This window comes from Microtus pennsylvanicus, chromosome 19 (assembly GCF_037038515.1).
Source record: "Microtus pennsylvanicus isolate mMicPen1 chromosome 19, mMicPen1.hap1, whole genome shotgun sequence".
NCBI lineage: Eukaryota > Metazoa > Chordata > Mammalia > Rodentia > Cricetidae > Microtus > Microtus pennsylvanicus.
The window spans coordinates 1,354,329-1,379,826 of record NC_134597.1 but is presented as its reverse complement, the minus strand read 5'-3'; the positions used below and the strand labels follow the sequence as shown (position 1 = coordinate 1,379,826).

The 25,498-nt window shown below is 40.9% G+C and overlaps 2 protein-coding genes across 4 annotated transcripts in view; both read left to right on the top strand.

Annotated features, from left to right (window-relative positions):
- Positions 1-1,147: 1,147 nt before the first annotated feature.
- The window catches only part of Samd9l (sterile alpha motif domain containing 9 like), a 31,333-nt gene continuing 6,982 nt past the window's right edge, over positions 1,148-25,498 (top strand). The window contains exons 1-2 of one of the 2 annotated variants that reach the window (XM_075953368.1): positions 1,148-1,229; positions 20,310-20,389. The gene's annotated coding sequence lies outside the window, so the exon portion shown is untranslated. Of the gene's footprint in view, positions 1,230-15,919; positions 16,007-20,309; positions 20,390-25,498 lie in introns of those variants that run through there. The other variant, XM_075953367.1, reaches the window with a different exon arrangement.
- Samd9 (sterile alpha motif domain containing 9) overlaps positions 1,171-25,498 on the top strand; it is a 66,356-nt gene continuing 42,028 nt past the window's right edge. The window contains exon 1 of one of the 2 annotated variants that reach the window (XM_075953370.1): positions 1,171-1,229. The gene's annotated coding sequence lies outside the window, so the exon portion shown is untranslated. Of the gene's footprint in view, positions 1,230-15,919; positions 16,007-25,498 lie in introns of those variants that run through there. The other variant, XM_075953369.1, reaches the window with a different exon arrangement.

The following is a 25,498-nucleotide window of genomic DNA, read 5'->3' as shown; positions in this document are numbered from 1 at the left end:
GCTGGGAGAAAGAAGCTGAGTCAAGGAGTCGCCATGGTTCTCCCACTCCAGACAGACACAGGTTAAGATCTTCCCTGGTAAGCCAGCTCATAGGCTACACAGATTATTAGAAATGGGTTAGATCAATATGTAAGAGCTAGCCAATAAGAGGCTGGAACTAATGGGCCAAGCAGTGTTTAAAAGAATACAGTTTTTGTGTAAATATTTCGGGTAAAGCTAGCCGGGTGGCGGGAAGCAGCCCGCTGTTCCTAGTACAACACTTAAAAGAGAGAGGTAGAATAGGTACCCCACCAGTGGAGAAGTTTGGATTGAGAGGTGATGGTTAAACAGAAAGGGCCTTCCATAAAGCAACTCCAAGGTGTTAGGTATATTTCCTAATGTGAGCTCTCTGCCAATGGCAAATTCCCAATCAAGCCAAATAAAAACAAATCAAAATATCCAGGTTTGATGGGAGTCCTGTACTCTTGGGTGGCCCTGAGGGGGACCTGGAAGGCTGCAAACGGGGAGGAGGGGGACCATTTGTTCCTCTTTGGGGAGTTTATTTAAATACTCTGTAGGAGTGGGACCTGGCCTGCTGGGATTTGGAGACCAGACCAATAGACCTCTCAGGCCTGGGGCTGGGATAGATGCAAGGGGCTGGGGTCTATGCTCCCAACTTAACACAGCCATGTTCTTAGAGTCAGAACTTTGGTATATGGAGTTGGGGAAGGTAGAACTCAACCCATAAGTATGGTGCTCAGCTCACACCAAGATCATATTTTTTCCTGAATTTTTTTTTTTGTATTTGTGTTCTCTCCAATTGCTTTAGCTCTTTTGACTTAAAATTACACCTGGTGAATAATTGCTATCAATGGCTCTCATTTGCTGATACTTTTTTAATAATGTGTTTATTTGTTTGATTGTTTACCATAGCACTGGGAACTAAGCCCAGAGCCTCATTAATGCTAAGGAAGTGTTCTACCACTGTGCCAGCCCTGGGAAGAACTCCCCCTTCGAGACTGAGTGCTGAAACAAAACTGAAACTTCTTCCTCATTCTGATGCTGCTCCAGAGTTGGCAGGGCCTGGGCTCCGAAGGCAGAGGACTTTGCAGCTGAACGCCTCAGGGTTTGGTTTGGTTTTGTTTTTGAATAGGATCCTTAGAATTGTATTTGAAGAAAAATGAGAAGACGCAGCTTAAAGTGACTGGTTTCAAGCTTCTGGAATAAAAAAAGTTTTCAGGGAAATTCTGGTAAGTATCTGAGTTACTAACTCTTTCCTCATTTTTATACCTATGATGGGAAAGCTATTTCTTAAAGTTCTAGCTGTAATATATATATATATATATATATATATATATATATATATATATATATATAGTGCCTGGATATGTGGCTGACACTAACTTTTCAGTGCCTCCCTGGATGGAAATGCTCAGTGAAGTGCAATTATGAAGATGGAACTGGTCGGGGTAATGAGTGGGTTTCTCATTGTGCCAAATGGGCAGTTAAGAAACAGAGGAATAACGTGGAGGGAGTCAGGAAATCAAATAATAAACAAACAAACAAAAAGTTGTAGTGGAACCTATGGTCCAGGGTGATTATGTCAATTTCTCCATTTCCCTTCTATATAATGTTAAGATGTTTTTTAGAGTTTGGTTTGTACTTCATCAAAGGTAACGACCTCCAGAGCCAGCCATTTGAACCTTGCATCCACATCTATGTCAGGAAGCTACAGAGCTGAAGAAGTGGTGGGGTCTTTAGAATCACAAAGCAACTTTGTGATCAGAGAGCACACACTTCTGCAGACCACCAGAGAGCTGGGCTGTAGCTGCACCTGGGAAAGTTCTTTCCCTTTCAGCAAGGACCCCCTGAGGTGGAGGTACGCCCGCCCTCCTTGCTTAGCACCAGAGAGTGAAAACCAGAGGGCATTCTCCACATTCTCTGCATTCTCCGTGCCCAACATCCTGTAGCTGCTTTGAATAGTTAACTTGGTTAATAGCAAGATTTGTATTCACTCTTAACAGGAAGCCGAGGGGTTCTAAGCAACAAAGACTTACAATTTGTTCTCAAAAGTTCAACCCAACTGTAGTAATTTAATTTTGCTTCGTTCCAACACTACACATCCAGCTGCTCTTAAAATTTGTCAAGTGCAAATAATTTTAAAGACTTTACTGACTATCAAACATTTGAATCATACATTCTGAACTGCTAGAATGTCGGGAACAAGTTGGGGAATTTTTAACATTTTAGTGTTTCTAAGGGAATTTTCGAAGACTTTAGCATATCATACTGAGAAAAGTTGTTCCCCTTAACAGGAACATATCATATTGAGAAAAGTTGTTCCCCTTAACAGGGCTGAGATTTAGGAAGTAGGCATGTCACCTTTCTGAGAATATGCCTATCCCTTGTGTACTTACTGGCAGACTCTGATTTTGAGTGGACTAAAGCAGAACCATTAGCAGCTACCGCCTGACAGAGGGATGGGCTGCAGAAGGAAATTCCTGATGTGCAGTGCTTTCTATAAAACTGAGTCTTGTTGAACTTTCTGTTTGTCTTTTTGACTAAACCCAAAAAGGAAATCTGTCCCCAAACTTCTAGACAAGCAGAGGGAGAGTGGGCAGTTAGAGACCCTGTGAACCTGTAGGGTAAGTCCCTGGCAAGGAGGGAGCTCCGGCAGAGGGCACTGGGGCCAGGACATCAACAGCCCTCATTCAGGGTTATCATGCAGGAATAGTGGCCTCCCTCTGGGACTGGGAGCCCCAACAGGAAAAGCATATTGAGAAACCGAACACTTGTAAGAACTGCGGGAAGAAATATGCTGACTCATTGTCTTACCAAATTTCCTTTTTGCATGACCAGTTGATAGAATCTGGAGGTTGTTCTACCTTAATGAGTGGAATACTAAAGAGATCCCAGATGGCCAGAGCCCATTCTAGCCAAGTACAATATTACCTGGCAAGATGAGGAAAATCCTTTGACCCACAGAGGGCTTTCAAAAATTCATATTTTCATTCTAAGGTAAGAATGTATTCCATTTATTAAGTAGGTTTTTTTTTTAAGAAGCAGTATATGACCCGGCATTATAGAAGGTGGACAAAAAGCACAAAAACATGGTTTCATGTAGCACGTAGAATAATGGGTGAAAGGAATTAAAAAAGGTAAGTGAAAATGTATGAAATAGTTGTTTGTGATAATTTCTCAATAAATAAAGCATAAACCCAGAAAAGGTGTAGGAAATACAGGAAATGGAGTCAGTAAGCCAACAGGGCAGTGCACCACAAGAGGGTAATGTTTTATTTTTTTTAAAAAAGAAAGAAAAAAGAAAAGGGCCTGAAGGAAGTATGTGTTGGGAATATTCTTAAGACAAGCTTCTCGGCCGACGCAAATAATTCCAGTCAGACCAAATTAGATCTAATAAAAGATGCCCACGTTTAATGCAGCGCTTCTGGGTGGCCCGGAAAAGCATGGCAAGGAAAAGAGAGTGGACAGGGCCAGGACGATCACACAAAACCTGGAGACCGTGTGTTCCTGTTCTGGGCAGCAGCCTAAATAACCCGTGGAAGTGGTCCTTGCCCTTCTTGGGAAGGGATCAATGCTTGGCAGGCTTTCCCAGAGTGGAGTCTCAACAACTCCCAGGGGAGGGGGCTTGAAATGGAGCTTTCGGCTCCATTCTTTTTCCATTGTGTTCCAAGGATGGATACCAGGGCCTGGGGCGACACTTCCGACCCAAACATCCCAGAGTCTTTGGATATAGGGGTGTCAAGGGGCTGGGGTCTCACTTTTGACCAAACAGTATGGAACCAAGAACCATGGATATCCAATAGAATGACAGGGAGAGGAAGAACCCAGCCAGGAGCTTGCACTGTCTGCAACACGAGGACCAAGCAGCTAGATCCAATTCAGACGGATAGAAAGCAGCCTAGCAGCAGCGGGTAGCAGCATGCCTGATCATGTGAGGCCTTACACTGTCAATAAGATGAATGCCACTGGGGAGAATGAACACAATATTGTGTTTAGCACTTGTAACCCAGTCCCTCCAGGGGGGATTTAGAAAAGTCTCTGAAAGGATTAAAAGCAACAAGAGTAAAATTTGTACAAGAGCTATATAGAACTCTCCCTGCAATTCAGGAGCGACCAGAGCAGGAGCTTGGACCTGAAGAAAGAGGTGACAAGTGCTGCCGCATGTAAACTCACCAGCTGAAAAGTTACCTCACAATGCAAGCTTGCAAAAGGCTGCTGGTTTAAGCATGGGAAAAGGTGCCATCCAGGGAAGGAGCATTGTTTCCACTGTTCTATAAAGTGTATGTTTAAAATGCTTGGGCTAGGGGATGAAGGAGATATATACAGCACAAACACTTCCTAAGCCATCATCTATCCGGTTGCATTTTAATTTACTGGGACATTAACTTTGCTGGTGTTTTGTTTGTTCATTTGTTTCTTTGTTTGGTGTAATATGTTCTCAACACGTATGTTTTTGGGAAAACTGTGCAAGAACTAACTCTGTCCTAAACACACGTGCTTCTTGTTGAGCCACGGAACATGACTCTTCCACATTCCAGGTCAGACAGCTCCAAGAACATACATCTCAAGTTTCTAATATAAAAAGAAGTTTTCGGAAAAGCCCTGGTAAATTTCTAATCTTTAAAGTCTCATTAACCCTCTTTAACAGCTGCCTTCAAAAGACAGTTTATAGAGTCAATTGCAACCCCAGCATCTGGGAGACTGAGGCAGGACAATCAGGAGTTTAAAGGCAATGTCAGCTACATAGTGTGTCAGAGGCCCATCATGAGACCCCATCTCATATCAAACAAACAAAACCCTAAGTCTGAAAACTAAAGCATATCTTTAAAAATGTATATACTTCCTTTAAAAAATGCTGGTGGGTCCTGAGCAGCTGGCGATGGGTCCTGGGAGAGCGGCTAGCAGTGGGGCTTAAAAATGCTGCAAGATCCCCAGGCGGTTCACAAGCGGTGGCTTGCCCCAGGCCGGCTGGTCCCACCATGCAGCCAGCGCAGGGCAGATTCGGGCGGGCGTATGAGTGGGAGACACATGGGCAGACACATTGTATGGAGTAGAACTGAATATTTATTACTTAGAGGAAAGAGAGAGTGTGCGGGAAGAAGAAGAGAAGAAAGAGACAGAGAAAGGGGAAGCGGGGAGACACACACGTGCCAAGAGGGGATAGACAGAATCCAAGATGGCAGGGGAAGGGCAGGGGTTGCCAGGATTAAGCGTGGCCTGCCTCTTAAAGAGACGAAAACCATAACACTTCCAAATACATATGCTATTTCTTATTAAATATTCTAGAAGAAAAGAGAAGTATCACTTCTTTCATGCATCTACTATTAGATGGGGCTGGTGCTAACTGCAGATAGCCTGGGGAGTGTGCATGCTCACAGGTCAAGAATCTAAGCCTGCTAACCAACTACAAACTACACACTACACAAAATGACAGAGTAGAGGAGTATGTCAAATGTTGCATATAGTCAAAGAGAAACTTGCAAAGTTGAATCACTATTTCAGCCAAGTCTTTTGCAGCCAGCATATAGTGACTATGTTAAAAAACAAAACAAAACAAAACAAAAAAAAACAGCACATTGCTGTAATTTACCCTTCATAAAAATGAAACCAATTGTTCTGTGGTTTCATTTCCTCCAAGTGTATGAGCTGGTTGTGTCTTGTTGGGCTCTAGCCTGGGTAAGGGAGGAAGGCCTGGATTGCTGCTCAGACCCAGATACCTTCAAGTCAGCAACCACAACATTCTTCTCTCACTCTGTTGAACCCCGCAAATAACAAAGTGAAAGTTCTTTGGGAACAGAACAAATTGTAGAATTAAGTACTAATAAAAAAAAAACTGAATCCCAGAATTGCTCGGTCTGCCTAAGGATATGGCAGAAGATTCTCCAAGTGATACCAACATCCCCTAGGATCCCACAGTATACCCCAGCATCCCTCCCCCATATGAACACGGGTTTCCTGTGCATTTCCTTAGAGGAAGGTGAAGGAAAACAAGCTGGTTTTCCTCCTATTGTCCCCTTTTATGAGATAACCTGGCTCACAAGAGACCTATTGTAAACATAACATGGTTTTCCTGATCACAATGGAGCTTTCTGCTCAGTATCAAAGGCCTACATGTTTAAAAATTCACTTACAGTCCAGGATTTAAAGTTGAAATCATAAAAAGAGCCATTGACAACCAAACCATTGTCAACCTAAACTAAATATATAGGTTCTGATTTCATGGACATAGAAATGGTTCTTCAGACTGGCAGAGGGTAGTTTACATTCCTGGTGAGAGTAGGAGGCTTATGTCTGATTTCCCCCCAAAGTAACTGATGATATCATTCAAGGGAACTTGTTGCTGAATAAAGACCTCCTTTAGAAAAACTGATAGTACAGTCAACACTACAAATCAAACATGTGTGTCGGAGTGGGAGTCATGTAAATTCTGTTCCTTATTTACACTGTGTAAGCTCAGAAGCAACTCGGAGGGACATACACATAATAGAAATTACATATGGCATCAAAATATATGTATTATATATATATCATCAAATTACAATATTTTGGCATGAACTATACTCCAGAGTAACACACAGACACACACACACACACACACACACAGGCACACACACACACACTCATGATGTTTTAGGTAAGGTTATATAACTATGGGTTTGACTATATTTCTGTCTTTGTCTATGAGTCGCCAGGGAGCCTTGGATTAGATAAGCCAATGAAATATAAATAAAACACTTTTCTGTCTGCATTCTTGAAATCTAAAGTGGAACAGAACACATGAAAATGTCCTAATTTGGGGCTGAAGAGATGGTTCAGTAGATAAGAACAGGATAGCACTTGCTGTGTGTGTAAGTATGAGAACTTGAGTCTTCAAAAACCCAGGAGTAGAGACCTGCCTGTAACCCAAGCATGCTGTAAGACTGGGAGATGGCTGGTTCTTCTGGTTGCCAGCTTAACTGCAGTCTGGGTAAGAAAACCTCACTCAAAAAGATGAAATGTAAGTAGTAGAGCGAGACTCTCAATGTCTTAAATCACGCAAGAACAGGCATACACACACACACACACATACACGAGAGAGAGAGAGAGAGAGAGAGAGAGAGAGAGAGAGAGAGAGAGAGAGAGAGAGAGAGAGAGAGAGATGCATGCAACACGTTTAATGCAAATAAGTAAAAATGTAAATATTATTATTAAAACAATTATTTTATATGCTAAGAATGTAAGTGAAACAAGGAACAGGAAGAACCTGTGGGGCCTTGTCAAAGGACTTTCTGATGTGCTGGGGTTGTAATTCCAGGAAATTAAAATTCATAGTGCAAGAGTTCTCTTCACTGAAATCAGTCTCATTATTCAGAAAGTTTATTCCACTTCAAAGTCTGCAAGTGAGAAGTGAATCTTTCTATTAGACTTTCACCCCTGGAAAGGAAATGCATATGCACGTCCACACACACAAGCACACACACACGCACACACACACACACACACACACACACACACACACACACCACAGAGACAGACAGAAAGAGAGAGTTCCTTCTTCCCAAATGACCAAACTTATGTCAAGCTGACAAAACTAAACAGCACAAGAATATTTACATAAAACTTACAAAACTGGCCAGGCAGTAGTGACACATGCCTTTAATCCCAACACTCGGGGAGGAAGAGGCAGGCAGACAGGCTCCAAAGCCACAGAGAAACCGTGTCTTGAAAAAAAAAAAAAAAAACCCTCACAAAACTGGCATTCTACTATGGATGGTTATGTGGCACACATAGCTGTTGTATAATATCTCTTGTTAGCCATCATTAGTTGATCCACAGATTGTACACTTCAGTAATACAGCATTCCCTGTTTGCTCAAAACACATAAACAAAAAGATGAGATCAGAAATACATATATATTAAATATGGAAATACCAGTGACATTAGATACGTTAGGGAAATTTTTCTATGCTTATCTCTCAATGTACTTTCTCTGTTTTCTTCTATCAGTTTCATAATTTCAGGTCTTACATTAAAGTCTTTTGATTTTGAGCTGATTTTTGTGCAGGTATACAACTAATTTCATTCTTCTAAATTTGGATATTCAGTCTTCCTCGAAGTGTCTGTTTCAGAGGCTCCTTTGTTCAGTGTATATTTTGGCATTTTGATCAGCAATGATTTGGCTTGATTTATTTTTGGGTCTTCTATCTATTGGTCTACACTTCTCTTTGTGTGCTAGTGTCATGTGGTTTTCACGACCAAAGCTTTGCAGTATAATTCAAGATGACGTATTCTGATGCTTACGTATTGTTCTCTCAGCTTAGGGCTGCTAAACTCCAGAATATTCTGTTTCTATACGAGTTTTAAGATTGGTTTTTCTAGTTCTATAAAGAAGCTCTTGGAAGATGGATGGAGCTTGTGTCAACTCTGCAAGACTATTGTAACAGAGACATGTTTACAATATTCATGCTGCAAATTCAAAGCATAGGAGGTTTGTCCATCAGCTAGTGTCTACTTCAATTTCTTTTTTAGTTTCCTGAACTTTTCATGTAGAGACCACTCACCTTCTTGATTAAGTTTATTCCTGTACATTGTTTAGACTTACTTCCCATGTAGATTAGATCTATGCAGTCTCTCTTAGTGTCCTTATTGTTGTCTAAATTTTTTGGGATTCTGGTTTGTAGGCTGGTTTTCTGTGCTTTATGTTTAAAACCCAATTATGAGTGAGTACATTTGATAATTGTCTTTCTGTGTCTGGGTTACCTCATTTGAAATAACGTTTTCTAGCTCCATCATTTTCCTGCAAAATTCAAGCTGTCGTTATTTTTTTCTGCTGTGTAGTACTCCATTGTGTAAAAGTACCATATTTTCCTTATCCATTCTTTGGTCGAGGGACATTTAGGTTGTTTTCAGGTTCTGGATATGACAAACAAAGCTTGAACACAGTTGAGAACATGTCCTTGTGGCACGACTGAGCATTCTTTGGATATATACCCAAAAGTGGTATTATTGGGTCTTGAGGAAGGTTGTTTCTTAATTTTCTGAGAAATTGCAACACTGACATCCAAAGGGGTTATACCAGCTTGCATTTCCACCAGCAATGCAGAAGTGTTGCCTTTTCCCCACAACCTATCCAGCAAAAATTGTCATCAGTGTTTTTGATCTTGGCTATTCTTACAGGTGTAAGATGAAATCTCAGAATTGTTTTGATTTGCATTTCTCTGATGACTAAGAATGTTGAACATTTCCTTAAGTGTCTTTCAGCCATTTTAGATTCCTCTGTTGAGAGTTCTCTGTTTATGTCTGTACTCCATTTTTTATTGGATTATGTGTTATTTTGGTGATCAATTTCTTGAGCTCTTTGTATATATTGGAGATCAGACCTCTGTCTGATGTGGGGTTAGTGAAGATCTTTTCCCATTCGGTAGGCTCTCGTTTTGTCTTGTTGACTGTAACCGTTGATTTACAGAAGCTTTTCAGTTTCAGGAGGTCCCATTTATTAATTGTCTCTCTCAGTGTCTGTGCTGTTAGGATTATACTTAGGAAGTGGTCTCCATGCCAATGCATTCAAATGTACTTCCCACTTTCTCTTACATAAGATTTAGTGTGGTTGGCTTTATGTTGAAGTCTTTGATCCATTGGATCTGAGTTTTGTGCATGGTGATAGATATGGGTCTATTTTCATTCTTCTACATGTTGATATCCAGTTATGCCAGCACCACTTGTTAAATATGCTTTCTTTTTCCATTTTATATTTTTTGCTTCTTTGTCAAAAATTAGGTGTTGGAAGATGTGTGGATTGATATCTGGGTCTTCTATTCGGTTCCATTGATCCTCCTGTCTGTTCTTATGCCAATACCAGGCTGTTTTCAGTATTGTAATTCTGTAGTAGTGTTTGAAGTCAGGGATTGTGATGCCTCTAGAAGTTCTTTTATTATACAGGATTGTTTTGGCTATCCTGGGTTTTTTGTTCTTCGATATGAAGTTGAGTACTGTTCTTTCAAGGTCTGTGAAGAATTTTGCTGGGATTTTGGTGGGCATTGCATTGAATTTGTGATTGCTTTTGGTAAGGTTGCTATTTTTACTATGTTAATTCTGCCTACCCAAGAACATGGAAAATCTTTCCACTTTCTGGTATCTTCTTCAATTTCTTTCTTCAAAGATTTAAAGTTCTTGTCATACAACTTTTCCACTTGTTTGGTTAGAGTTACTCCGAGATATTTTATGCTATTTGTGGCTATTGTGAAGGGTGTTGATTCTCTGATTTCTTCCCCAGGCCTTTTATCATCTGTGTACAGGAGGGCTACTGATTTTTTTAAGTTAAACTTGTATCTTGCTACATTACTGAAAGTGTTTATGAGTTGTAGAAGTTCCTTGGTAGAATTTTTGGGATCACTTATGTAAACTATCATATCATCAGTAAACAGTGAGAGTTTGACTTCTTTTACAATTTTATCCCCTTGTTCTCCTTTTGGTGTCTTATTGTTCTAGCTAGGACCTCAAGAACTATATTGAATAGATATGAAGAAAGTGGACAACCTTGTCTTATTCCTGATTTCAGCTTTTCAAACTATGACCTGATGATCCTTTGTATTTCCTTCATGTCTCTTGTTATGTCCTCATTTTCATTTCTGATTTTGTTAATTTGGATATTCTCTCTCTGCCTTTTAGTTAGTTTGGATAAAAGTTTGTCTATTTTGCTGATTTTCTCAAAGAACCAACTCTTTGTCTCATTGATTCTTTGTATTGTTTTCTTTGTTTCTATTTTGTTGATTTCAGCTCTCAATTTGATTATTTCCTGCCATCTAGTTCTCTTAGGTGAGTTTGCTTCTTTTTATTCTAAAGTTTTCAAATGCTCTGTTAAGTCACTAGTGTGGGATTTTTTCCAGCTTCTTTATGTAGGTGTTTAGTGCTATGAACTTGCCTCTTAACACTGCCTTCATTGTGTCCCATGAATTTGGGTATGTTGTGTGGTCATTTTCATTGATTTTAGAAAGTCTTTAATTTCTCCCTTATTTCTTTCTTGACCCATTGATGATTCAGGTGAGTATTGTTTAATTTCCACATGTTTGCAGGTTTTCTGGAAATAGTATTGTTGTTGACTTCTAGTTTTAAAGCATGGTGATCTGAGGTACATTGGGTTATTCCAATTTTTTTGTATTTGCTGAGTTTTGTTTTGTTACTGAGCATGTGGTCAATTTTTGAGAAGGCTCCATGAGGTGCTGAAAAGAAGGTATATTCTTTTCTCTTTGGATGGAATATTCTATAGATGTCTGTTAAGTCCATTTGAGTCATAACATCTGTTAGTTCTTTTATTTTTCTGTTCATTTTTTTGTCTGATTGACCTGTCCAGTGGTGAGAGGGGAGTGTTGAAGTCTTCCACTATTAGTGTGTGTGATTTAATGTATGATTTAAGCTTTAGAAGTGTTTCTTTGACATACGAGGGTACCCTTGTATTTGGGGCATAGATGTTCAGTATTGAAATTTCCTCTTGGTGGATTTTTCCTGTGACTAATATGAAATGACCTTCTTTGTCTCTTTTAACTGATTTTAGTTTGAAGCCTATTTTGTTAGATATTAGGATAGCTACACCTGCTTGTTTCTTAGATCCATTTGATTGGAATATTTTTTTCCCAACCCTTTACTCTGAGATGATGTCTGTTTTTTTTTTGTTTGTTTGTTTTTTTGTTTTTTTTAGACAGGGTTTCTCTGTAGCTTTGGAGCCTGTTCTGGAACTCCCTTTGTAGACCAAAGGTTGAGATGTGTTTCTTGTATGCAGAAGAAGGATGGATTCTGATTTCATATCCAATCTGTTAGCCTGTGCCTTTTTATAGGTGAGTTGAGTCCATTTACATTAAGGGATATTAATGACCAGTGATTGCTATCTCCCATTAATTTAGTTTTCTTTGTTGGTGTTGTTAATTTGTGCATTTTTCCCTCCTTTGGGATTTGCTGCTATGATACCATCAATTGTGTTTTTGTTGGTGTAACCAAGATCCTTGGGTTGGAGTTTTCCTTCTAATATTTTGTGTAGGGCTGGGTTTGTGGCTAGGTATTGATGAAATCTAGCTTTGTCATGGAATATCTTGTTTTGTCCTTCTATGGTGATTGAAACTTTTGCTGGGTATAGTAGTCTGCATAACACTTGACCATAATTTTCTGGCTTTCATTGTCTCCAATAAGAAGTCAGGTGTAATTCTGATAGGTCTACCTTTATAAGTTACTTGTCCCTTTCCCTTTGCATCTCTTAGTATTCTTTCTTTACTCTGTATGTTCAGTGCTTTGATTATTATGTGGTGAGAGAACTTTTTTTTGGATCCAGTCTATTTGGTGTTCTGTAAGCTTCTTGTATGTGTCCCATAGTTATTGAACATAATTTATTCATTTATCTATTTAGTTGTTCTATTTGATCACTTATCCTTTATAAAAGAGGATTTTAAATTATTTTATTGAAACTTCATTTTTTTCTAGTATAGAGAATCTGTGAACTTAGGGAGGAACCATGGTAACTTATTTCCTCCTACTGTGTGAGTCTGTGTGTGTGTGTGTGTGTGTGTGTGTGTGTGTGTGTGTGTGTGTAGTGTGTAGTGTATTTCTTTGTTGTGTTTTGCCTGACTTTGAGATATATGTGTCCTCCAGTGTTTATATTTATTTCTACTTTTCTCCTGCTCTTTTTAATCTGATTGACTTATTTTCTGTGAGTCATATGGTTGTTAGAGTTAGCCATTTGTTTTGAGTTTGAGACTGGAGGTTTACAGTAGAGGGCAGAATATGCCAACAGGAAATACTATGTTAATTAATGAGTACTTGTGAGTAGGGCCTGAGGGGGACCAGCAACCAGAGTATATTTTGATATTTTAAATAGACACCCCAATTGGCCATTTTGAGTCTGAGACCTAAGAGTTAAGTCCAAAAGAAACTCAGGACAAATGGCTGAGGTGCCATTAACATATCAAGGCAGACTCTGGCCACCAGGCTCTCTCAGCATCACAAGTACCTGTAACAGAGTCCTAGTTCCTCTCAGCATTTCCCATCCCCAGCCCTTACCCCGAACCTCTCCAGTCCCTAAGCTTGCTTCCCTTCTCCTTTTCTCATTCATATATAAACCAGCCTTTTCAGCCACCCACTCTCTTGGTTTCTCTTAGTTCTTTTCTTGGGCTCTTGGTTCTTCTCCCTTTTCTGTTCCCCTATCCTGCCCCTTCCTCCCTCTTCTCTTCCTCTCTTGTTCTCTTCTCTCTCTCTCTCTCTCTCTCTCTCTCTCTCTCTCTCTCTCTCTCTCTCTCCTCTCTCCTTTCATTACCTGGTTCAGTTGACTGGCCATGTCCAGTCCATTACAGCTTTCTCTAGCTGCTCTAGAGTCTCCCAGGTGCCTTTGTTTGTTCTCTCCCTTGTATCTACAATAAAAAAACTTCTCCTCCACTGTACCTTGGAGCCATTATGTCCTCATTTTCATTCACTGATGAGCTTTTACTTGGACTTTTATAGTTCATGACTATGAAGAGGGGTGTGTAGACTTCTTTAACCAATATGGAGATCAGGCAGTTCTTACAGTTTAACTTGTAGTAGAAGGCACTTGGATCCTGTAAATGCATCCCAGTAAGAGTAAAAGAGAATGGCACTGTGCTACTGCCTGAAAGGAGACTATAGTATTTTTAGAGCTAAGAGTATTAAAAACTAAGCAGTAAGTGTTAAGTAAAAATAATAAGAAAGAGGCAGCTCCACCGGCACAAGAAATCCAATTAGGTCAAATCAAACCAAATCAAAATGTCCATCGTTTTATTAAGAATGTCACTCTTGGGTGGCCGAGAGTGTGGCAAGGAAACAGAACAGCAGGGAGCCCATGCAGACCCGACAACCACGTGATTCTCCTTTGGGAGTCCACTTAAATACCGTGTGGGATGGGTCAGGACCTGGCATGCTGGGATTTGGAGTCTAGACCAATAGAACTCCCAGGCCTGGGGGGTTGGGATGGATACCAGGCACTATGATCCCAACTTGACAGTAAGAAAAGAGCTAGAAAAGAACATGGATAAAGTATGAGTTAGAATTAGGAGATATTATAAAGAAAATAATATAGATTAAACGCAGAAAAAAAGAAAAGGCAGCTATAACCACACTTATTCCGGAAAGATACAAATTAAAACAAAACCACTAAACATCTAAAATGCAAAGAATAAATAAGAAAACAAATGAAATTTTAAAATGAATAAAATTAAATAGAAGATATTAGAATATCTGGTGTGTGTTAGTTAATTTGGGAAGAAATTTCAAGGAACAAGGCTTTCCTCTGGAAGGGATGTTTTGATTGATAAGAAAGGATGCCTTGCTCGAGTTAGCCAGCACAGGAAACCCCGGTCATATCTATGATTTGGAAATCATTGTGGTTTTGTTTGTTTTCATGTGCTGTCGTATCTTAAGGTGGTGGCCTTTTACATTAAACCTTTCTTTTCTTATCTTTATTGCTTTTTATTGAGCTATACATTTTTCTCTGCTCCCCTCCTATCTTTCCTATTGTCCTACCCTTTCGCATGATCCTCACACTTCCAATTGAATCAGAAGATCTTGTCTTTATCTCCTTCCTATGTAGATCTATGAACGTCTCTCTTAAGGTTGCCTTTGTTGTCTCGGTTCTCTTGGATTGTGGACTGTAGCCTGGTTTTTCTTCGTTTTATGTCTAAAAGCAAATTACAAGTGAATACATATTATATTTGTCTTCTTGCTATTTCTCCTGGTTGCCCATGGGAACTAGAGGGAAAGACCCTATTGTTGAAGACAGCACACATTTGGATGTAGGACATGGAGAATCAGGAGCTGAGCTAGGAACTATCTGTGTGTGCAGAGCTTCTGCTGTCTTTTTCTCAGAAATAACAAATATTTCTCCATTAATAAGGTCCTTTGACTTTGAATTCTCCAAGTGATACTTTTAGACAATCTGAAGTAGTCAAAACAATCATTTAGCATCTATTAATCACATATGTGTGTATGTATATGTGTGTGTGTGTGTATGTGTGTGTGTGTGTGTGTCAAACTTTCCTTGCAGCACTGCTCTTTGATTGGCTCATTTAGTACAAACACTAATGACAAAAACAAAGTGATCTAGTGACATGTAAGCATTGTTATGAAAATCTTGTTTTCTTTGAAATTGATATGCATTCAGTGCTATAATCTGTAACTTCTTAAAATTTGTGTTTAAAATTGATTCCTCAGGACCTAAGTTAATGGTATCTTGCAATGGAGCCTTTGGAGATAATTAGGATTATATGTGATGATGAGGGCACTTAACCCTCATGGTATCTGTAGTAGCTTCATTAGATGAGGAAGAGAGACCCAAAGGAGCAAGCCTGCTCCACCTCTGCCAGTACTGCTCTGTCTTATCTGGGGACATAGAGATCCCAGGCAGCCAGAAGGTGCCCCCCAGGTGCAGTTTCTTCGCCTGGGACTTCCTAGCCTCCAAAACTCATAAGGAACACATTTCTTTAGTTTATGGATCACTAGTCTGTGACATCCAGTTATAGCGACAGAACGTATCATAAAACAATATTAAATATGATAAATAAAAGAACACTGGTATTCCCAGGGGTTCAGTTGAACAGAATCACTCATAGTTTGCGTGTAGGCATCTGGGCTCCCTGTCTGTCGTTAAAAATTGAGATTTTTAAGTCTTTGGGCTTTACCCAAACCAACCAGAAGGTGGCATAGTGGCTACTAGAGAAAAACCAAACAGAAAAAAAAGCATTTCAGGAAAAGGTCTTCTCACATCAGAGAATCGAAACTGCGATGGAGACAGCTTTATTTTTTTCCCCACTTCCTTAAGCCCTGCCAGCGTCAGACACACCCTGGTACTTTTCAGCCGGCTTGAGCTGGTACCAAGGTAAAAGTACTATCTCGTAAAGCTTTCATCAAGACTAAGTCAGGGTGTTTTTCTCTGACTTCTCAGGAGGAAGGAAATACAGACACCAGACATTTGCTTCACAAAAATGGACAGTTTTTCACTTTTTTTTTTAAACAAAGAAGAAATCTGAACGTTTTGGTAAGTACAAAATCTCTCCTGGTATTGTTGTTATTATTGGTGTCTATAGCAACCGCTTATTGAACAGGCAGAAATGTGCTTTGTGGCTAGAAAGTTTAAATGTGCTTTTAAACAAAACTAATAAGATTCGGAACCTAGATCGTCTGGACCCTGCTGAGTTGAGAAAGGAGTCTGCTTTATATTAGTCACAGTCGTCTGTTGAGATGCAGTTGGAAATCAGAGACACTTCTACTAATGTCTCCCAAAGAAAAGCAGCATCTTCAGAAGGAAAATAATAAATGTTTTAATGCTTACATTTTTGAAATACACAGCCCCCAAGTCACTCTAAGAACAGGAAGTTTAGACATGGAGCTCTTGACAGCCTTTTGGAGAGTAATGTCAGATCTGGGAGACACTGGAGGGCCTGATTTGCTAGTGCTTCCTCTTCTAAGCTTGGAATAGGGGTGCTTCATGCTCCTGGTGGGAGTAGGAGGCTTATGTCTGATTCCCCCCAAAGTAACTGATGATGTCACTCAAGGGGAATGTGTTGCTGAGTTATGACCTTCTTCAGAAAAGCTGACAACATAGTCAACCCCACTCATCCAAGGTGTGTCGGGATTTTATATCTGTGGGATCCTGCTGCACCTTTCTTTTATAAACACAGGGCATCTGAAGAAACTCTTACTACAGCGGCATGTAGAGAGATGTTTGTCCCCTAGAGAACTCTCCTGAAGTGGCCTCTTTGGTGGCACAATTACAGCTACAAAGTAGCAATGTAAACAATTTTATGGTTGGGGTCACCATAACATGAGGAACTGTGATGTGGGAGTGTTAAAGGGTCACAGCATTAGGAAGGCTCAGAACCACTGCTCAGGAGGAAACAGTGTGGAAAGTGAAATCTGTTCAGTTGCATTAGCTAGGAGTGAAAACAGTGGAAATTCACCCTTTTAATTTTATTTGCTTACTTTCTCAACCAAATATTCCAGCCTAGATCTCCATGCCTCCAACTCTGACGTGGAGACTCAACTTTATACTCTGATATGTTTATGGCATGCAGCTCAGGCACAGATAAGTCACCTAACTCATGACTCTACCTTGTAATTTTATGATACTACACCCAAAGGGGTGGAGACCACATGTGTATAACTATGAAAGGCTTTCACTGATTACATTTAGAGAGACTCCTGGTGTCCTGATAACGTGTGGCACCACAACCTTGGGCCTGTACTCAGGAGCCTGGGCACAGCAGGCAGCTGGATGGCCATCAGGGCTCACTCTGTGTCTCAGCAGTGAGAGGGCAGCAGAGGCGGCCCAGACAGAGCAGAGAAGGCAGGTAGTATTTGAGCTCAGAGCTGGACAGTTGCCTGTGAGTACATGAGGCTTTGCTTAGATATGGGAGTAACTAGTGGTCAGTGGGATCAGGTGTCAGGCAGTTGCAAAATCAGTCAAGGCACAGTCATGTCAGGAATGGAAAATAGAATGTTGCCTTGAAACAAGGTCAACCAAGTGATAAAAGTTACTGCAAGGACCTCTAATGGAAAAGGCAACAGCATCGAGCAGGCTTCTGGCAGAGAAAGCATGGTCATTTGGAATGTAATTCCAGGACTTCTAGAGTGATGGGCACCAACCCTGCGAATGCTATGGGAGGTGTATATGAGGGAGTTGTTGCTTGCAGTCACCTACACAATGAGCAGAACACTGACATTGTGACAGAGGTCATCCACAAGGTTCATGTTTGAGAACCATGCCATCCACCACAAATAAATTAGATGTACACACACTCATGATGTTTTAAGTTAGGTTATAACTATAGATTAGACTGTATTTCTAACTGTCCTTGTCTGTGTGCAGCCAGGGAACCATGGGTTCGATAAGACAATGAGATATAAATAAAACACTTTTCTGTATGCTCTTTTGAAATTTAAAGTTGAACACAATACATGACAACATCCTAATATAAGGCTGAAGAGATGGCTCAGTGTATAAGGACAACACTTGCTGTGTGTGCAAGTGTAAGAATTTGAGTTGGAATCCTAAGCTTGCTTGTAACCCAAGAGCACTGTGGGATAGAAACTGGGAGAAGGTTGGTTTGCTGGTTGCCGCTGACCTGCGGTCCGGATAAGAAAACTTCACTCCAAGGAATAAAATGGATAGCAGTAGGAAAGGTCTCCCAATGTCTGGAACCACACATTTAATGCATAAGTAAAATATTTAAGAACTATTTTAAAAACATTATTTTGTTTGCTGACTAACAATGTTAGTGAAACAATGGACAGCAAGGACCTGTGGGCGTTGTCAAAGGACTTTCTGATGTCCTGCGGTTGTAATTTCAGGCAGCTTAAATTCATAGTGTAAAGGTTCTCTTCACTAAAATCAGTCTCATTATTCAGGAAGTTTATTCCACTTCAAAGTCTGCAAGTGAGAAGTGAATCTTTCTATTAGACTTTCACCATGAAAGGAAATGTGTGGACAAAACCAGAGCACAGAAAGAGAGAACAGAGAGAGAGAGAGAGAGAGAGAGAGAGAGAGAGAGAGAGAGAGAGAGAGAGAGAGAGAGAGAGAGGAATAATCCACAAGATATACCTAAGAATATTGGCTAGAAGCAAGTTTGTCACCTAACAAACTGCACAAATATAGATGCAATGTAGTTTCAGGCTGCAATCTGGTGCCTGGCGAGGTGTTTGTACTTACTCTTGTCTACGGAACTGTATTAATGGGAGGGTAGACACTTCTTCAATTCCTTCAGTTGGTGTTTGTTTTCATGAACTGGAAGTCTAACCCCAGGTCTACCACTGCGCTATATCCACAAGTAGACAAGGTTGAGGTAAAGTTTTAGAGAACTCAAGGAAAACAATATTCAGAAGTGTGAGTGGAATAAGCAAGTTGAAGCTGGTCCTGAAATCTGTTGAGAAGTACTGACTGTTTGATAAAATGAAGACTTGAAACCTTGACTTGAACTCATCATTACCCTCGATTTCGGAGCAGCCTGTGTTGTGTTTCAGTCATCTGTTTACTCCATCATGTATTTTAGAGGCATCATCGGCTTCTTGAGTGAAGGGTGATTTATGTGACAGGGGCTTCTCTCCATGATACAGTTCCACACAGTCATTTAAGTAGCTTCCCACGTTCCTTGTTCCCGTTCACACCCCAGAAAGCACACCCCTAAGCAGAAACGACGCTTTAGATTGCCTCTGCCTGTCCTTGACTTCATGGAAATACACTCATACAGTGTGTTCTCTGTGTCAGTGCCCTAGCTGCCTGTCGCTTGAATTCTAATTGGTCTTAATAATAAAAACCCGGAGTCAGATATTGGGGTGATTACTAAAGGCTCAGAGAGACAGTGCAGCCAGCCGCTAGTGACACCTTTTACCTCAACCAATGGTCAGTCTGAAGGGACGATCTTGTCCTCAGACATCTGAGACTTTGTCCTGTGACTGCAACTGTCTCCACCCAAACTCAGACTGCACTGAGCTCCTGTCTCCTTCTGCCTTACAACCCTCCCTCCACCCAGCCATATCACTCCTGGCTCCACCTCCCTGTTGCTGGGATTAAAGTTATGTATTCCCAAGTGCTGGGGTCACCTTGGTGTGAGCTCTGTTTCTCTTTTAGACAGATTCAATCTTATGTAGCCCAGGGTGACTTTGAGCTAACAGAGATATGCCTCTGCCTCCCAAGTCCTGGGATTAAAGGTGTGTGCCACCACCCCCTGGCCTCTAGTGACTTAGCTCTGCACTCTGATCTTCAGGCAAGCTTTATTTGTTAAAACCTAAATGCTCTCTCATGTGTGAGAACTCTCTCTTGTTGTTGAATCAGCACTTTCAGTCTTTCTGTTTTAACTGAAATTGTTGACTTATGAGGCGAGTATATACTTAATTTCATGAAAATATTTAAACTGTTTTTCTGATTAGGTAAAGCAATTTGCATTTCCACAAACACTTTCCAAAACCCCATTCACTATATGCTTTCACCAACATTTGAGTTTACAGGATTTAAGGCCAGCCATTCCGTTGGCATGAGTTATGACATCCATGGAGTTTAATTTTTAATATCTACAATTGGCTAAGATTTTGGAGCTGCTGTAGACTCCAACCTACTGCATCCATTCACATGGATGGCAAAAGTCCCGCCGATTTGTGATCCTCCAAGTTGTCCTGGCTTGTCCTCAGTTCAAAAACAGAATCGGCAAATTGTCCCCAGTTCAGCTAGGTAGAGACCTTTCCATCCCCAGACTTGAACACACTCCTACCATGTTAGCTGTCTTCAGGTACACATCCCAAAAGTCTAAGCTTTCCAAACACGTGAATCTTGTTTCTTGTCACTCTAGTGGAAACATCAGTGACCTCTGTGATCCACGACCTTACCCTGGCAGTGGGAGTCCATTCCCTGACTCTGGAATCAGTTTTGGTAAGTCACGTATTTCCTCTCACTTCTCACAGTGTATCCATGTAAAGTTGGTTACAATATCCTCTGATTCACCGTAATTTTGCTGCAGCATCTGGTAAGTTGTTCCATCGCTCTTTCATTCCTGACGGTTTCTTCCGCATGTGTCAGGTTTATCACCTTGTATTGCATATCACTTTTTGGCTTGGTTGGCTATCTCCTTTTTGACTGTGTTTCCTACTTTTCTCTCTAAATTTCTTCCTTTAACTGTTTTTTTCCTCTTTCTTCCCTATTTAAGCTTGCTGTGTTGTTCTTTAAACTCACTAAATAATCAGTCATTCTTTTATTTTTATAAAAACATCAAATCTTGTAAGTTTCATAGACATTGATGGTACTGTTTCTTTCCTGTTTTGATACTCAACATTTTCATGATTGTTTACTTTTAAATATTTTCTCTTTAAAGCATTCCTTTCTAATTTTGCATAGTTTTTAATTCAACTTTTATATGCAATCACCACCATCTGAATGCAGTTATAAGAAATAATCAGATAGTGAATATTATACCTTTTATCAAGGGTCCCTAATGGTAAAGTCATTCAACACTACAGTACAACACCACATTGGCATTTGTACATTGGAAACACAAGCACTGCAACACAGACATCTCTCCTGTGCGTCTTTCTAGCTGTGCTTATTCCTCATACTCCATCTTATCTTAACTCAATAGCAACTAATCTGCTGTTCATTACAATGGCCCTGCCATTTCAAGAATATGTGTAAGTTGCGGTGTACAGACTGTGACATCAGGGGCTGACTTTTTTCCTTCCACAGAATTCTCTTGGGGTTTATGGGTGTGTGTTGTGGTATGGATATAAATATCCCTTGGAGGCTCATGTGCTGAAAATTCGGTCCTTACAATGTACAGAAAACTGCATCTTAAAAAGGGTGTGGCTCATCCAGAATACATGAATTAATCCCTGGATAGATTTGTGGTTTGATAGCTATATTGAAAAGTGGTAGGAACTAAAGGAAGTGGCCTAGTTACAGGAAGAGTGTTAGTAGAGGCATGCTTTGATGAGTTTGTTTAATCTACCAGACTCTTCCTCTCTGATTCCCTCTCCCTCTCTGCTTCCTGACTGACATGGAGTAGGCAGGTGTTCCCCATTGTGTCTTTCCTTCCTGATATTTCTGACCTAACTTTGCTTAGCTTGACCTTCTCCATTTCTACCCATTTTCTTCAAGTGTCATAATGTTTTTTGTGGCTGCATATTTCACTATCAAATGTGTGTTTGTGTTTATGTATAATATTTGTGGTAGTTTGAAAGCAATCAACCTCCAAAAGCTCCTTGGGAGTGGAAATATTAAGATCTATGGCCTTTGTGGAGGAAGTTCGTCTCGCTGAGGGAGGACTTTTAGGCCTCCTATTCTGAAGCTACATCCAGGGTCTTAATTCACTTCCTGTTGCTTGTGGATCAAGATGAAGGACTCTCAACTCCTTCTCCAGCACCATGTCTGCCTACATGCCACCATGTCATGTCATGATAAAAACAGACTGAACCTCTGAACTGTAAAGGAGCCACCGCAATTAAATGTTTTCCTTTATAAGAGTTGCCCTGGTCATGGTGTCTCTTCACAGCAAAAGAAACCCTAACTAAGACAATATTCTTTAAATTGATATATTCATAGATTGGATATCTCTGCTGACTAGTTAGCTTTTCTGATATGATTACTGACGTATTAAGTAAGTATATATACAAATCTTTATTGTACATTTAACTTTCATTCTTTTTTATTATGTAACAAAAATAGTATATAGTAATCGTCTATAGTTTCCACATTTGGATAGTTCTTCTAAAGTGAATATCAGTGAAGAGAGTGGACACACTGGCCTGAGGCTCCCTCCTGGGTGGCCAGGAGAAATCATGGGCCTGTGCAGCACCTGATCGGTTGGGTGATGCTATTGTAGAGCAAATATATGGTAGGGACAGAGAGGGAGAAAGAGAGAGAGGGAGAGAGGAGAGAGAGAGAGAGAGAGAGAGAGAGAGAGAGAGAGAGAGAGAGAGACAGAGAGAAGCAGAATGGCTCATGTCCTGTGGAGAGAACCAGATCTGAAGAGGTGAAGGTCACAATGAGAAACAAACTGATATAGGAGGCTTGATTGCCACCCTGGACCAGGACCAGGACCAGGGATGCTGCCAGGGGCTGTCTGGGTTGGTGGCCCTGCCCCAGCTACAGTATGTCTTGTTGTTCATGACTCCAAATGTAGTACAGATGCCCAGGGTCTGAGCTACCACCTGGGACCATGTTGGTGTCTGAGAGCTACCCTACAACCCTGTGATGCCAACCTGAGTACCCTGCACTGCCACCCAGGGCCATAGTGACTTCCAGGCCTTGGCAGCTGCGGATGACTATGTTGTGGTCCATGGTCCTACCTCAGTAGGGGTCTATGTAGACATACATGGCCCATGTTGCCCCAGTGCTGCCACCAAAGGTCACATAAATGCCTGGGTTCTGGGCTGCTACCTGTAGTCTTGCTGGGATCTCAGGGACATGGTGTTGCCAGGGTCATGCCAATCTGATTGGCCTGTGCTACCATCCAGGAACATGGTGTCAACTGGACCTAGGCTGCTGCCAAAGGCCATGTCTGGGTCTGTGGTCCTACTGCAGCCAAGTTCTGTGTTGATGTCCAAAGCTTCTGTTGCTATTGAAGGCCAAGTGACTGCTGGGATCTGGGTTGCCACCTGGGGCCATATTAGTGTCCAGGCACCAAGCTGATGCTGGGCCCATGCTGAACTGAGAGGAAGCATCCAGTCCAATCTGCTACTGTGGTTCTGCTGCAACTGGGATCAGTGTTGATATGCATTGCCCATGTTCCCACAGAAGTCCATGCAAACTATGTGTTGAACCATGTATTGAGGTACAATGACCATGGCAAGCTGGGAGAGCCTCCCTCTTCACTAGAGAGCTAACCCTTCTTCTCATCATGGGTGTTGGAGAGCTGGCTCAACCCCTCTTATGAGGGGAGTGGTCCCAGGGACCCAAACTCCAGTAGGCCACAGTTGGGGGAGATGTTTGGGAATGCCAACTCAACATCTTGGATGTTTGCCTGGGTGGTAGCCAAGCTGGTCAGTTTGGGTCCCAGTCTTGGGATTAAAGGTGTGCCTCACTGTGCCCAGCTCTAAACTTTTCTTTACTTCCTTTTTTTCAGGTTGGAAATTTAGCTGGGTGGGATATTACCCTGAAGTCAACACTCCTTACATCCCATTACTTAATCTATTTATCTCCTTGAATGTAGGATTTAGCTCCATTCCACTTCCTGGTTCTCTTTTGCTTCTCTAAGTTTACATTTTGCAATTTACCCTGGTCAGCTTGCTCCTTTTCATTATAAATCTTACTAAGCGTGAACACTAGTAACCACACTATGAGGCTGTTTTGAGATTTCCTTTAACAACAGAATTAATGCAAAACTCTTCACTTTAGCCTCAGAAAGACACTTTGGACAATAGCAAAAGGCAGCCACTTTCTTCACTAAACTCTAACAAGAATGAACTCCAGACAACATACTAAAATTCTTTTCCTCTTAAACCTCTTGAGTGAGCCCACAATAGTTCAAATAACTCTTGGTGAAATTACTTGGCACAAGTGAGAAGGAAACACGGAACAAGCAACAAACTTGCTTAGGAGTTTATTAGAGGGGGGATGCATAGGCCTGGGGAAGCAGTGTGCAGAGAGAGGGAGGAAGATGGTGCGTCCAGCTTTTAAAAGCCGCCAAGTGCATGTGCTTGGGGGTTGACCACATCATACACAGATGATGTGGGCTCACACATGCACGCAAAGGCTTAGCTGAGTCATGCGTGAACCCCTGAGGGGGGTTAACATCCCCGGGGACCATTGGGCACCTCTGGCTGAGGGCTCATCTGCATCTGCATGACCCCTAGAACCAGGAGGTGTCAGCCTTATGTGGCTGAAATCATTACACTTAGCACCTCTGTTTCCAGGCTTCTACTAGGATGACACATTAAGCAGTGCTTAAAGCATTCCACTGCTTTCATAACCCAAAGTACCAAAGACACAATTCCTCTGAACAAAACCATGATCAGGCCTATCACAGCAATGCCCAATCCTGGAACCAACTTCTGTCTTTGTAAGGTTTTCTGTTGCTGTGAAGAGACAACAGGGCTATGGCAACTCTTTAAAGAAAAACACTTAAATGAGGTGGTGGCTTACAGTTTCAGAGGTTCAATCCATTATCAACATGGTGGGGAGCATTGTCCCATGCAGGCAGACATGGTGCTAGAGGAATAGCTGAGATTCCTGCATCTTGCAGCAACAGGAAGTTGACTGATACACTGGGAAGTATCATGATCACAGGAAACCTCAAAGCCTGCCCCCACAGGAACACACTTCCTCCAGCAAGGCCATATCCACTCCAACAAAGCCACGAACCTAATAATGTCACTCCCTATGAGTTATGGGGGCAGTTACATTCAAACTACCATACCAATAATCACCGTGTCAGAATTTAGGAGGCTTTTATACATTTTAGTATTTGTCTCATGTTTCAAAATTCTGTAAATGTTTACAATGTTACATCCTCTCAAAGAATTCTTTTTATTAACATGCTATGGCCCACTTTATCTCTTTTTTCTCAATATTTCTTTTATTGAATTTTTTTCATATACTATATTCTGACCATTGTTTCCCTTTTCATAACTGCTCCAAGATCCTTCACACTTTGCCTCCCATCAGCTTCACTCCCTTTCTACAGAATTATAGTAAAATAAGATAAAACAAAAACAAACAAACTAGAATAGGATAAAACAGACAGAAGGGAATTCACCTAAGCAAAAGCTTAAGAAACATAGATAGATGAAAAGGACTTCTAAGGTTAAAAAATAATAATGCAGTGACAAAATATTATGAGACAAAGATGTCATTGAATTAATTTTGTGTTGGCTATTTATTGTTGGGCATTAGACCTGCAACTGATAGTGATTTGCATTCTTGGGAGACTTCACTAGAGAGAACTAATTTTGCATTTGGAAGTTGTCATCTATTGGAGATAGCTTCTGGGTGAGGAATGAAAGCTTGTCTCCACTCTTCCTCTCAGTGCTAGGACCCCATTTGGCTCAG